A 13,320-nucleotide genomic window follows, 5' to 3' on the forward strand; every position below is an offset into this window, starting at 1 on the left:
GGTGGGTGTGCGTGGATCATAGGGTGGGGAGTGCGTGGGGCAGGGGTGGGTGTGCGTGGGTGTGCGTTGGTCAGAGGTAGGGTGTGCGTTGGTCATAGGGTGGGGAGTGCGTGGGGCAGGGGTGGGTGTGCGTGGGTCAGAGGTAGGGTGTGCGTTGGTCAGAGGTGGGGTGTGCGTGGGGCAGGGGTGGGGTGTGCGTGGGGCAGGGGTGGGGTGTGCGTGGGGCAGGGGTGGGGTGTGCGTGGGTCAGGGGTGGGGAGTGCGTGGGTCATAGGGTGGGGAGTGCGTGGGGCAGGGGTGGGGTGTGCGTGGGGCAGGGGTGGGGTGTGCGTGGGGCAGGGGTGGGGAGTGCGTGGGGCAGGGGTGGGGTGTGCGTGGGTCAGAGGTGGGGTGTGCGTGGGGCAGGGGTGGGGTGTGCGTGGGGCAGGGGTGGGTGTGCGTGGGTCAGAGGTGGGGTGTGCGTGGGGCAGGGGTGGGGTGTGCGTGGGGCAGGGGTGGGGTGTGCGTGGGGCAGGGGTGGGGTGTGCGTGGGGCAGGGGTGGGGTGTGCGTGGGTCAGGGGTGGGGTGTGCGTGGGGCAGGGGTGGGGTGTGCGTGGGGCAGGGGTGGGGTGTGCGTGGGGCAGGGGTGGGGTGTGCGTGGGGCAGGGGTGGGGTGTGCGTGGGTCAGGGGTGGGGTGTGCGTGGGGCAGGGGTGGGGTGTGCGTGGGGCAGGGGTGGGGTGTGCGTGGGGCAGGGGTGGGGTGTGCGTGGGGCAGGGGTGGGGTGTGCGTGGGGCAGGGGTGGGGAGTGCGTGGGGCAGGGGTGGGGTGTGCGTGGGTCAGAGGTGGGGTGTGCGTGGGGCAGGGGTGGGGTGTGCGTGGGGCAGGGGTGGGTGTGCGTGGGTCAGAGGTGGGGTGTGCGTGGGGCAGGGGTGGGGTGTGCGTGGGGCAGGGGTGGGGTGTGCGTGGGGCAGGGGTGGGGTGTGCGTGGGGCAGGGGTGGGGTGTGCGTGGGGCAGGGGTGGGGTGTGCGTGGGGCAGGGGTGGGGTGTGCGTGGGGCAGGGGTGGGGTGTGCGTGGGGCAGGGGTGGGGTGTGCGTGGGGCAGGGGTGGGGGTGTGCGTGGGGCAGGGGTGGGGTGTGCGTTGGTCAGGGGTGGGGTGTGCGTGGGGCAGGGGTGGGGTGTGCGTGGGTCAGGGGTGGGGTGTGCGTGGGGCAGGGGTGGGGTGTGCGTGGGGCAGGAGTGGGGTGTGCGTGGGGCAGGGGTGGGGTGTGCGTGGGGCAGGGGTGGGGTGTGCGTGGGGCAGGGGTGGGGTGTGCGTGGGGCAGGGGTGGGGTGTGCGTGGGGCAGGGGTGGGGTGTGCGTGGGGCAGGGGTGGGGTGTGCGTGGGTCAGGGGTGGGGTGTGCGTGGGGCAGGGGTGGGGTGTGCGTGGGGCAGGGGTGGGGTGTGCGTGGGGCAGGGGTGGGGTGTGCGTGGGGCAGGGGTGGGGTGTGCGTGGGGCAGGGGTGGGGGTGTGCGTGGGGCAGGGGTGGGGTGTGCGTTGGTCAGGGGTGGGGTGTGCGTGGGGCAGGGGTGGGGTGTGCGTGGGGCAGGGGTGGGGTGTGCGTGGGGCAGGGGTGGGGTGTGCGTGGGGCAGGGGTGGGGTGTGCGTGGGGCAGGGGTGGGGTGTGCGTGGGGCAGGGGTGGGGTGTGCGTGGGGCAGGGGTGGGGTGTGCGTGGGGCAGGGGTGGGGAGTGCGTGGGGCAGGGGTGGGGGTGGTGATTAGGGACGTTGGTGATGGTGCTGGACCCCTGTGGAGGGGTTCTGTCCCCCACTGGTGTCACGTGACGTGGCGTGCTCTGGGGTCGTGGAATTCACCCCGCGGTGGAGAGGGGCGGGGGACGCGGGGGCTCTGTGACGTCAGAGCGTCGGGGGTGTGAGAAGAGTGTGCCGGCCTAAATAGGTGCTCGCTAACAACATTTGCCGCAACCGTCTGTTCAGGATTGTATGGATGGGGGCGTTGTATTGCATGGGAGGATGAGTGTACAGCCATGGACGTGTGAAACCATTTATGTGTGCGAGTGTGTGTATGGGAATGTGTGGACATGTGGAGGTGCTGGCCATCCACCCCCTCGTGTAGCGGTTCCGGCCTTATCTCGGTCCTCACTAACAGAACTTGGCTCAACAGTCTCTTGAAAGGCAACACGGGAGGGGGGGGGTCTTTGTGTACGCGTGAGTGCGTGCACGTATGAGTGTGTGAGTGCCCGCGTGTGGACAAGTGAGCGTGTTCACGTTGTGGCGATGGGAGGGGTCGCATTGGCTCTTGCGAGGAGGAGGAGGGGGGGTCTCGGCCACTGTAACAAACAAAACGCGACGCCGCGCACAGAGCGAGACGCACAGAGCGGGCTTTGTGCGACCGGGACACCCCTCCGTCTCCTCCTCCTCCTCCCTCTCGCCTCTGCTCCCCCTGCTCCCCCCGAGTCCCTTGGCCCTCCTTTTCTCCTCTCCATCCCTCTCCTCCATCTCCTCCCTATCTCTCCCATCTCCTCCGCCTCCTCTCATCTATCCACCCTCTCTTCCCCCATCTCACTCTCATCCGTTGCATCCCACTTCTCCATCTCCCATGCGTCTCCCTCGCCCCTTCTACATCTTCCTTCTCTCTTCTCATCCCTCACTCGTCTCCCCTCTCATCCTTCTCTCCATCACGCGTCATCCATCCTCCACCTTCCCTCCTATTCCGAACAACCGCTCACTCTGTTCGGAACACAAGCACCTGGATCGAGTCTCGAGTGGGGGAGCAAGTGGAGAGGAGCAGGAACGCGGTTCCCGCTGCAGGCCCTGCAGCTCCCATCCCATAGATCGTGCCAACGAATACACTCTGCTCTGAAGAAGGGCCATTGCCCGAAACGTCGCCTCGTATATGACGATCTCGTTGAGGGGGCAGTGTTGTTGAGATGCGTTGTGTGTCGCCACGTGCCTGGCTCGCGCTGCACGTCGGATCGTCTGCCGCCTCTTGACGCAGAGGCGACGCGACGTTTTGGGGTTCCACTCGAGTCTCGCGTGACCCCCGTGTGTGCGAGTCGGCGTTCACCACAAGTCGGCGTTCACCACGAGTCGATGTTCACCACGAGTCGATTCTCACCACGAGTCGATGTGCACCACGAGTCGATGTGCACCACGAGTCGATGTGCACCACGAGTCGATGTGCACCACGAGTCGATGTGCACCACGAGTCGACGTGCACCACGAGTCGATGTGCACCACGAGTTGATGTTCACCACGAGTCGATGTGCACCACGAGTCGATGTGCACCACGAGTCGATGTGCACCACGAGTCGATGTGCACCACGAGTCGATGTTCACCACGAGTCGATGTTCACCACGAGTCGATGTTCACCACGAGTCGATGTGCACCACGAGTCGATGTGCACCACGAGTCGATGTGCACCGCGAGCGCCCAGACGGAGCGGTGACCCCCTCCAGGTATCAATGGGTCCTTTAAGCAGCTGGCACTCCCCACCCACGGCAACCTGGAGACGAACCAGGCACTTAACGTCACACTCGGATTTAAACCAAGCGCGTGACTTCCCATCCGCGTGATGTTTCGCGAAGCGACGATGCTGCCCTGGACTGTTTTGTGTTTAGGGCTTCTTTTCAGGAGGATCCTGCGTGACTCGCTTTGCACAAATCCCCTAAACGGAGCCGCGTCGTCGTCACCTGGGGGGTTCCATGCCAGGTGCGGGTTTCCATCGGCCATCGGGGCTACACCGTGGGGTTGAGGTTTGGACTTCAGGAGCAAAATGCCAATGTCGACGTCTGATAGCAACGACGAGAGGGCTTCAGGAGAGAGGGTTCGTGGGGTTTGAGCGGCGACTCCTTCGTTGAAGGAGCACAGACTACATAGAGGTGACTGTATGGTCCATAGTTGGGCTATACAGGGTAGAACACGTTGGGCACGTGATGAGAGGATGGGGGAGCAGGGAAGGAAGGCGATTTACGCCTCAACGGCGCAGCTGATTTCCTCTCCCACTCTCAGAGAGACGCCTGATCCTTGATTTAACCACACGCAGGCCCAGAGGCTTGCTGTCGCAATACAATAGCGGTACTACTCCAGCGATGACTGATTCTCGCTGAATGGAGGAGGTTTCACCGAGTCTCGGGATGAGAGGCTATAAACACTCAACAAGCTGCTGACACAGGATCGCTGGGTCTCCTACTATAACCCTGGAGATGTGGAGGGAGGGAGAGGGTCCACTGAACTTTGACCTCTTGAGAACAAACCCGCACCCCTTGACCCTAGCCCGACACGCGTCCTAATCCAAGGCGCCATCCTGGGGTCTCTGGAATGGATTCACAATCGGGAAGGATTCCAATTTGTCGAAGCTGTCCCAGCGTGGTCGCGCCGGCAATGTAACCCGCACTGCGACCCGTCCGCGTTCACGCACGACGCTCGCTCATTACCAGCCGCTGTGGAGCGTCGCGAGCGAGTGGACGCACACGAAGCGCCTCCTCCCCGCGTGCTGTGCGCCTCGTCGGGCACGCGGCTCTCTGCGGTCAAATCGGCGCGAGCCGGGCTTGTTCAGAGCGATGCTGGCGAACTGGTAGATGTTTATGGGCAATGAACCATCCCTGTGAGATTATGGCTGGTAGTTCGTCGCAAGAGTACCCGATACACGTGTGTGTGCTGTGTGGGTACTGTGTGTGTGCTGTGTTGGTGCTGTGTGTGTGCTGTGTGTGTGCTGTGTGTGTGCTGTGTGGGTGCTGTGTGTGTGCTGTGTGTGTGCTGTGTTGGTGCTGTGTGGGTACTGTGTGTGTGCTGTGTGTGTGCTGTGTGGGTACTGTGTGTGTGCTGTGTGTGTGCTGTGTGGGTACTGTGTGTGTGCTGTGTGGGTACTGTGTGTGTGCTGTGTGTGTGCTGTGTGGGTACTGTGTGTGTGCTGTGTTGGTGCTGTGTGTGTGCTGTGTGGGTACTGTGTGTGTGCTGTGTGGGTACTGTGCGTGTGCTGTGTGGGTACTGTGCGTGTGCTGTGTGGGTACTGTGTGTGTGCTGTGTGTGTGCTGTGTGGGTACTGTGCGTGTGCTGTGTGGGTACAGTGCGTGTGCTGTGTGGGTACTGTGTGTGTGCTGTGTGGGTTACTGTGTGTGTGCTGTGTGTGTGCTGTGTGGGGTACTGTGTGTGTGCTGTGCGTGTGCTGTGTGGGTACTGTGCGTGTGCTGTGTGGGTTACTGTGTGTGTGCTGTGTGTGTGCTGTGTGGGGTGCTGTGTGTGTGCTGTGTGTGTGCTGTGTGGGGTACTGTGTGTGTACTGTGCGTGTGCTGTGTGGGGTACTGTGTGTGTGCTGTGTGTGTGCTGTGTGGGGTGCTGTGTGGGGTACTGTGTGTGTGCTGTGTGTGTGCTGTGTGGGGTACTGTGTGTGTGCTGTGTGTGTGCTGTGTGGGTACTGTGTGTGTGCTGTGTGGGTACTGTGTGTGTGCTGTGTGTGTGCTGTGTGGGTACTGTGTGTGTGCTGTGTTGGTGCTGTGTGTGTGCTGTGTGGGTACTGTGTGTGTGCTGTGTGGGTACTGTGCGTGTGCTGTGTGGGTACTGTGCGTGTGCTGTGTGGGTACTGTGTGTGTGCTGTGTGTGTGCTGTGTGGGTACTGTGCGTGTGCTGTGTGGGTACAGTGCGTGTGCTGTGTGGGTACTGTGTGTGTGCTGTGTGGGTTACTGTGTGTGTGCTGTGTGTGTGCTGTGTGGGGTACTGTGTGTGTGCTGTGCGTGTGCTGTGTGGGTACTGTGCGTGTGCTGTGTGGGTTACTGTGTGTGTGCTGTGTGTGTGCTGTGTGGGGTGCTGTGTGTGTGCTGTGTGTGTGCTGTGTGGGGTACTGTGTGTGTACTGTGCGTGTGCTGTGTGGGGTACTGTGTGTGTGCTGTGTGTGTGCTGTGTGGGGTACTGTGTGTGTGTGTGCTGTGTGGGGTACTGTGTGTGTGCTGTGTGTGTGCTGTGTGGGGTACTGTGTGTGTACTGTGCGTGGGCTGTGTGGGTACTGTGTGTGTGCTGTGTGTGTGCTGTGTGGGTACTGTGTGTGTGCTGTGTGTGTGCTGTGTGGGGTACTGTGTGTGTGCTGTGCGTGTGCTGTGTGGGTACTGTGCGTGTGCTGTGTGGGGTACTGTGTGTGTGCTGTGTGTGTGCTGTGTGGGGTACTGTGTGTGTACTGTGCGTGTGCTGTGTGTGTGCTGTGCGTGTGCTGTGTGGGTACTGTGCGTGTGCTGTGTGGGTTACTGTGTGTGTGCTGTGTGTGTGCTGTGTGGGGTACTGTGTGTGTGCTGTGTGGGTACTGTGTGTGTGCTGTGTGGGTTACTGTGTGTGTACTGTGCGTGTGCTGTGTGGGTTACTGTGTGTGTGTGCTGTGCGTGTGCTGTGTGGGTACTGTGTGTGTGCTGTGTGGGTTACCGTGCGTGTGCTGTGTGTGTGCTGTGTGGGGTACTGTGTGTGCACTGTGCGTGTGCTGTGTGTGTGCTGTGTGTGTGCTGTGTGGGGTACTGTGTGTGTACTGTGCGTGTGCTGTGCGTGTGCTGTGTGTGTGCTGTGTGTGTGCTGTGTGGGGTACTGTGTGTGTGCTGTGTGGGTACTGTGTGTGTGCTGTGTGTGTGCTGTGTGTGTGCTGTGTGTGTGCTGTGTGGGTACTGTGTGTGTGCTGTGTGTGTGCTGTGTGTGTGCTGTGTGTGTGCTGTGTGTGTACTGTGTGTGTGCTGTGTGGGGTACTGTGTGTGTGCTGTGTGTGTGCTGTGTGGGGTACTGTGTGTGTGCTGTGTGTGTGCTGTGTGTGTACTGTGTGTGTGCTGTGTGGGGTACTGTGTGTGTGCTGTGTGGGTACTGTGTGTGCGGTACGTGTACCGCCTGTGCTGCGAGTGGCTATGAGTCAGTGTCTGCTCGCGGAGGTGTGGCTCTCATTTTGGCCGCTGCAGTCCTGGGCTGACGGGAACCCAGGCTGAGGTTTAAACACAGACACACACACAGTTTACACACACACACAACACACACACACAACACACACAGTCCACACACACAACACACACACACAACACACACACACAACACACACAGTCCACACACACAACACACACACAACACACACAGTCCACACACACAACACACACACACACAACACACACAGTCCACACACACAACACACACACACAACACACACACACAGTTTACACACACACAACACACACAGTCCACACACACACACACAACACACACAGTCCACACACACAACACACATACACAACACACACACACACAACACACACAGTCCACACACACACAACACACACAGTCCACACACACAACACACACAACACACACACATACAGTTTACACACACACAACACACACAGTCCACACACACAACACACACACACAACACACACACAACACACACAGTCCACACACACAACACACACAGTTTACACACACACACAACACACACAGTCCACACACACACAACACACACAACACACACAGTCCACACACACACACACACAACACACACAGTCCACACACACAACACACACACACACAGTTTACACACACACAACACACACAGTCCACACACACAACACACACACACAACACACACACAACACACACAGTCCACACACAACACACACACACAACACACACACACAGTTTACACACACACACAACACACACACAGTTCACACACACAACACACAGACACAACACACACACACAACACACACAGTCCACACACACACACACAACACACACAGTCCACACACACAACACACACACACAACACACACACACACACAGTTTACACACACACAACACACACAGTCCACACACACAACACACACACACAACACACACACACAACACACACAGTCCACACACACACACACAACACACACAGTCCACACACACAACACACACAACACACACAGTCCACACACACAACACACACACACAATTTACACACACATACAGTTTTCACACACAGTTTATACACACACAACACACAGTCCACACACACAACACACACAGTCCACACACACAACACACACAGTTTACACACACACACACACACAGTTTACACACACACAACACACACACAGTTTACACACACACACACAACACACACAGTTTATACACACACACAACACACGCAGTTTACACACACACACGTCAAGCTAACACAGACACAACACACACACAGTTCACACACACAACACACACAGTTTACACACAACACACACACACACGTCAAGCTAACACAGACACAACACACACACAGTTTACACACACACACAACACACACACAGTTCACACACACACACAACACACACACACGTCAAGCTAACACAGACACAACACACACACAGTTTACACACACACAACACACACACAGTTTATACACACACACAACACACACAGTTTAAAACACACACAACACACACACGTCAAGCTAACACAGACACAACACACACACAGTTTACACACACACACAACACACACACAGTTTACACACACACACAACACACACACACAGTTTACACACACACACAACACACACACGTCAAGCTAACACAGACACACAGTTTACACACATACACAGTTTACACACACACACACAACACACAGTTTACACACACGCACACACGTCACGATAACACAGACACAACACACACAGTTTACACACACACACGTCACGATAACACAGACACAACACACACACACACAGTTTACACACACACAGTTTACACACACACACACCACACACAGTTTAAACACACACACACGTCACGATAACACAGACACAACACACACAGTTTACACACACACACACAGTTTACACACACACACAACACACAGTATACACACACGCACACACGTCACGAGAACACAGACACAACACACACACACACAGTTTACACACACACACAGTTTACACACACACAACACAGTTTACACACACACACACGTCACGATAACACAGACACAACATACACACAGTTTACACACACACACAGTTTACACACACACGTCACGATAACACAGACACAACACACACACAGTTTACACACACACACAGTTCACACACACACGTCAAGCTAACACACACACGACAGGCACATCAAACACCCCAACAACAGACAATGCGCACACAGGAACACAATACCCGTAACACATCCGCATACTCTCAACAGACACACAGACACATTAACGCAACAATAACAACAACCGCCGTTCGCCACTAAGTGCTGGCGGTGACATCACCGCGGCTCTTGTGCCAGGCTACGTGCACACACACGCAGCGAATCCCGTTAGTCAGTGGCACGCATCCCCTGCGGACGCGAGACGTGGCCAGACTTTGTTTTTTATTAGAAAGTAAATCATCGAACACACACACTCAGCACGGGCACCAAAGCACAGCAACTTTGTTTTAATCAACACCTATGCATCTGTTTACATCGTACACAGTTTTTAACGAGTGTGAGAACCACAGGGGTGGCGAGGCTGCGGTGAAGATGACGAGGAATCCGCGCACTGATCCAGGCGGGGCGAGTCGCCCCTGCGGCTGCGTGGCGGCTGCGACGCGCCTCGAGTCCCGGAGACATTCCGAGCCCGACTCGCATCATCACCGCCGCTGCATTCCGCCTCTCACGCAGTTCCCTTCACACGACAAAGATCAACATCCCCTACATCGCCTTCGCAGACTGTTGGGGCAAGTTAGCGGGCGGCACCTGTGAAGACAGCGGCGCGTGATGGGGTGGGTGGCCAACACCACGCCCAGCCGCCTTTGTCTCACCAGTGCTGATGTGTGCACACCGCACCGGGTACTCAATTGAGGCTGAGTCGACCTTGGAAGAGTCCCAAGACCCCCTCCAGCACCCCCCCCCATTGCATCTCCCCCATCTCTCTCACCCCCCTCCAGCCACCCTTATCTTCCACTCCCCCTCCTCCTCCGTTCTCTCTCCACCCTCCCCGTGCCCATCACCGCGTGCCCCCCCCCCACGCCGTGCCCGTGCGCTCCCTCGCCGAGGTAAGGAGCGAGGGGGGGGGCTGCAGCCCGCTGATCCCTCGCGATGTGGAATGTTGCCTGCCAGACCGTGAGGTTCGCTTACAAAGCATTCCCCCCGGGGCTCCAGCTCGCTCACCTACAGTGCGTGTGTGTGTACATGTGTGTGTGTGTACGTGTGTGTGTGTACGTGTGTGTGTGTACGTGTGTGTGTACGTGTGTGTGTACGTGTGTGTGTACATGTGTGTGTGTACGTGTGTGTGTGCGTGTGTGTGTGTACGTGTGTGTGTGTACGTGTGTGTGTACGTGTGTGTGTACGTGTGTGTGTACGTGTGTGTGTGCGTGTGTACGTGTGTGTGTGTGTGTGTACGTGTGTGTGTACGTGTGTGTGTACGTGTGTGTGTGTACGTGTGTGTGTGTACGTGTGTGTGTGTACGTGTGTGTGTACGTGTGTGTGTACGTGTGTGTGTACGTGTGTGTACGTGTGTGTGTGCGTGTGTACGTGTGTGTGTGTGTGTACGTGTGTGTGTACGTGTGTGTACGTGTGTGTGTGCGTGTGTACGTGTGTACGTGTGTGTACGTGTGTGTGTACGTGTGTGTACGTGTGTGTGTACGTGTGTGTACGTGTGTGTGTGCGTGTGTACGTGTGTGTGTGTGTGTACGTGTGTGTGTACGTGTGTACGTGTGCACGTGTGTGTGTGTGTGTGGGTCGACTCGACCTCAAATGAGTACCTGCTGACATGCGTAAACGTCGCAACTGGGGAGACAAAGGCGGCCGGGCGTGGTGCTGGCCACCCAACCCCTCGTGTGCCGTGCCGGCCTTCATTGGTGCTACTCGTTAACAGCACTTGCCCCAACAGTCTGTTCAGGCTATCGGGGGATCTTTGTGTGTACGTGTGTGTCTACTAAGCTTTAAACGAGTAGCCACTGGGGAGACAAAGGCGGCCGGGCGTGGGGCTGCTCTGTGACGGAATTAATAGGTGCTCGCTAACGGCACTTTACCCCAACAGTCTGTGAAAGGTTAAACGGGAGTCTGTCCTCCGTGTTAGGCTGTGCCTGCACTTGCAGATGTTTATCGGCGTGCGTGCGCATTGTGTGCGCGCGCAATGTGCACGCGAGCAGCATTCCTCGGCACGTCTGGGGAGCTGCGGCTATCAGCGGCCCATCTGCCGGAGCCCTCGGCGCTGCCCGGTCCCGTGATGCGGCTTCTCTGCTGCGACTGCTGCCGTCTCTGACGCTGGGGGGAAGTTGGATCGCCACTGTTGGATCTCCTGTTGCTCGGGTGGTCTTTGCTGTTGTTGCCGCTGCGTCGACTGCTGATGTTGCTGTTCTTGCTGCGCTTCTCGTGTTATCTGCTTTTGTTATTCCTTCTGATGCGGCTACTGTTTAGGCCTGCTATTGACTGATGCTGTTGCTGCTGCTGCTATTGTTTCACTACATTGTATTTCTGCATACGGCACAGCGCATACACGGTTACACACACGGGGTGGAGCGGTGGCGCAGTGGTTAGCGCACAGTGCTGGGTAACTGGCGCTGTGAGACCGATTGCAGGTGACGACTAAGATCAGTGGCGAGTGACATCCCAACGGGTCCTGGGTGCCACCCCTCCCCCACCCACCAGCGTGGCGAAGTGTGGTCAAGCAGCCCCCTGACAACCGACACGACATGTGTAGTCGCCCCTGTCCCAGCACTGAGATTGGTGACGCGTTCTCGTGGATGGATGTGGTCCGCCGGGTTCTCTCTCCTTGGACGTTCCCCTCGAAACTCGAACAACGAGATTAGCCCGGTGACCGCCAGCATGCTGGGGCTGAGATCGGTGGTGAACTAAATGTTGTTGCTGCTGCTGTTATTTCCGCTGTTGGAGCCTGCTCCGTCACCCCGAATTCCGCGCTAAACTCAGAGACCCCCCCCCCCTCTATTTTTATGACCCCGCTATTTAAAAAACACAGCTGGCCCCGCGAGATTTGTGGGGACAGCCACGATGGTGGTGGTGGTGCAGCCTCGCCGGGGGCAACCCCCCTACCCCCACCAACAATGGGAGAGGTTTATGCGGGGGGGGGGGGGTATTTTCCGGAGCTCAGTCCCGGATGAAATGAATCCGTCGCGTGTAACTGACTCTTCGTTAAAACGAACTGAACACCATCGTCAATAGCGTCGCGTCGCATTAAAGGACACGCATAATAGGCGACGTTTCGGGAAATGGCCTTCTGCATAGCACATAAACTTGACTCGTAATACATGGCGTGTGGTGTTACCTGTGTGGTGTTACCTGTGTGGTGTTACCTGTGTGGTGTTACCTGTGCGGTGTGTGGTGTTACCTGTGTGTGTGTTACCTGTGTGGTGTTACCTGTGTGGTGTTACCTGTGTGTGGTGTTACCTGTGTGGTGTTACCTGTGTGGTGTTACCTGTGTGTGGTGTTACCTGTGTGGTGTTACCTGTGTGGTGTTACCTGTGTGGTGTGTGGTGTTACCTGTGTGGTGTTACCTGTGTGGTGTTACCTGTGTGGTGTGTGTGTGTTACCTGCAGGCGAGGGTTATTGTGTGTGAGGGTGTGAGAGTGTTCTTATCACAAAGATCGCCCCCGTATCGCCTTCAACAGACGGTAGGGACAAGTCCTGCTCGCCAGCACCTATGAAAGCCAGCACGGTACACGAGGGGTGGATCCAGCGCCACCTTTGTCTCCCCAGTGGCGATGTTTACACAGCGCACCGGGTACTTTATATGAGGCTGAGTCGACCTAAAGCGACCGGGTCACTCACCCCGTCGTGTAACGTGCCGACCTTCATCGGTTGCTACCCGCTAACAACACTTGCCCTAACAGTTTATGAAGGTTATACGGGTCATCTTTGTCTGTGCAACGGGAAGGGGCGTTCACTGTTGGCGGGGTGCAGGAGGGATCAGGTGAAAGAGGTGGGATCAGGTGGGATCACCCCCCCCCCCGGGTGAAACCATCGCGTGACAAGGGGGGGGGGTGGTGGAATGTGGGGGAGCCGTCACTTTCACCCGCGGCCCCTGTGAACGAGACGCGGCGTGTGAGCGGGTCGCCTGCACGACAACCCGAATACACATCGCGCCGCGCGCAACTGTAGACCCTGCCTCGTCACAAAATCACGGCGATTTGTCTTATTTTTAAACCGACGTTTCGGCCAAGGGCCATTCTAAAGTCGTAAAGTGGACAGCAGTTGTAAGTTTGCGCTGTACGCTTGCGGATGCTTACTTCGAAGAAAGCGCGAGGCGGATCACGTTTTTTGCGGTCACATTTTAAAGAGATTAACTCTCCCTCCCCCCTCGCCACCCCTCCGAACACTCCCCATCCCGGAGTGGACGAGTCCACG

At 57.5% G+C, this 13,320-nt stretch overlaps 1 long non-coding RNA gene across 1 annotated transcript; it reads left to right on the forward strand.

Moving 5' to 3' along the window:
* The first annotated feature begins 4,508 nt into the window (after window positions 1–4,508).
* Window positions 4,509–12,240, forward strand: LOC144931066 (uncharacterized). The gene is made up of 3 exons (XR_013636486.1): window positions 4,509–4,559; window positions 9,637–9,737; window positions 11,109–12,240. It is a non-coding gene; the product is annotated as an uncharacterized LOC144931066 (long non-coding RNA).
* Window positions 12,241–13,320: the final 1,080 nt, after the last annotated feature.

Source organism: Lampetra fluviatilis, chromosome 3 (genome assembly GCF_964198595.1).
Source record: "Lampetra fluviatilis chromosome 3, kcLamFluv1.1, whole genome shotgun sequence".
NCBI lineage: Eukaryota > Metazoa > Chordata > Hyperoartia > Petromyzontiformes > Petromyzontidae > Lampetra > Lampetra fluviatilis.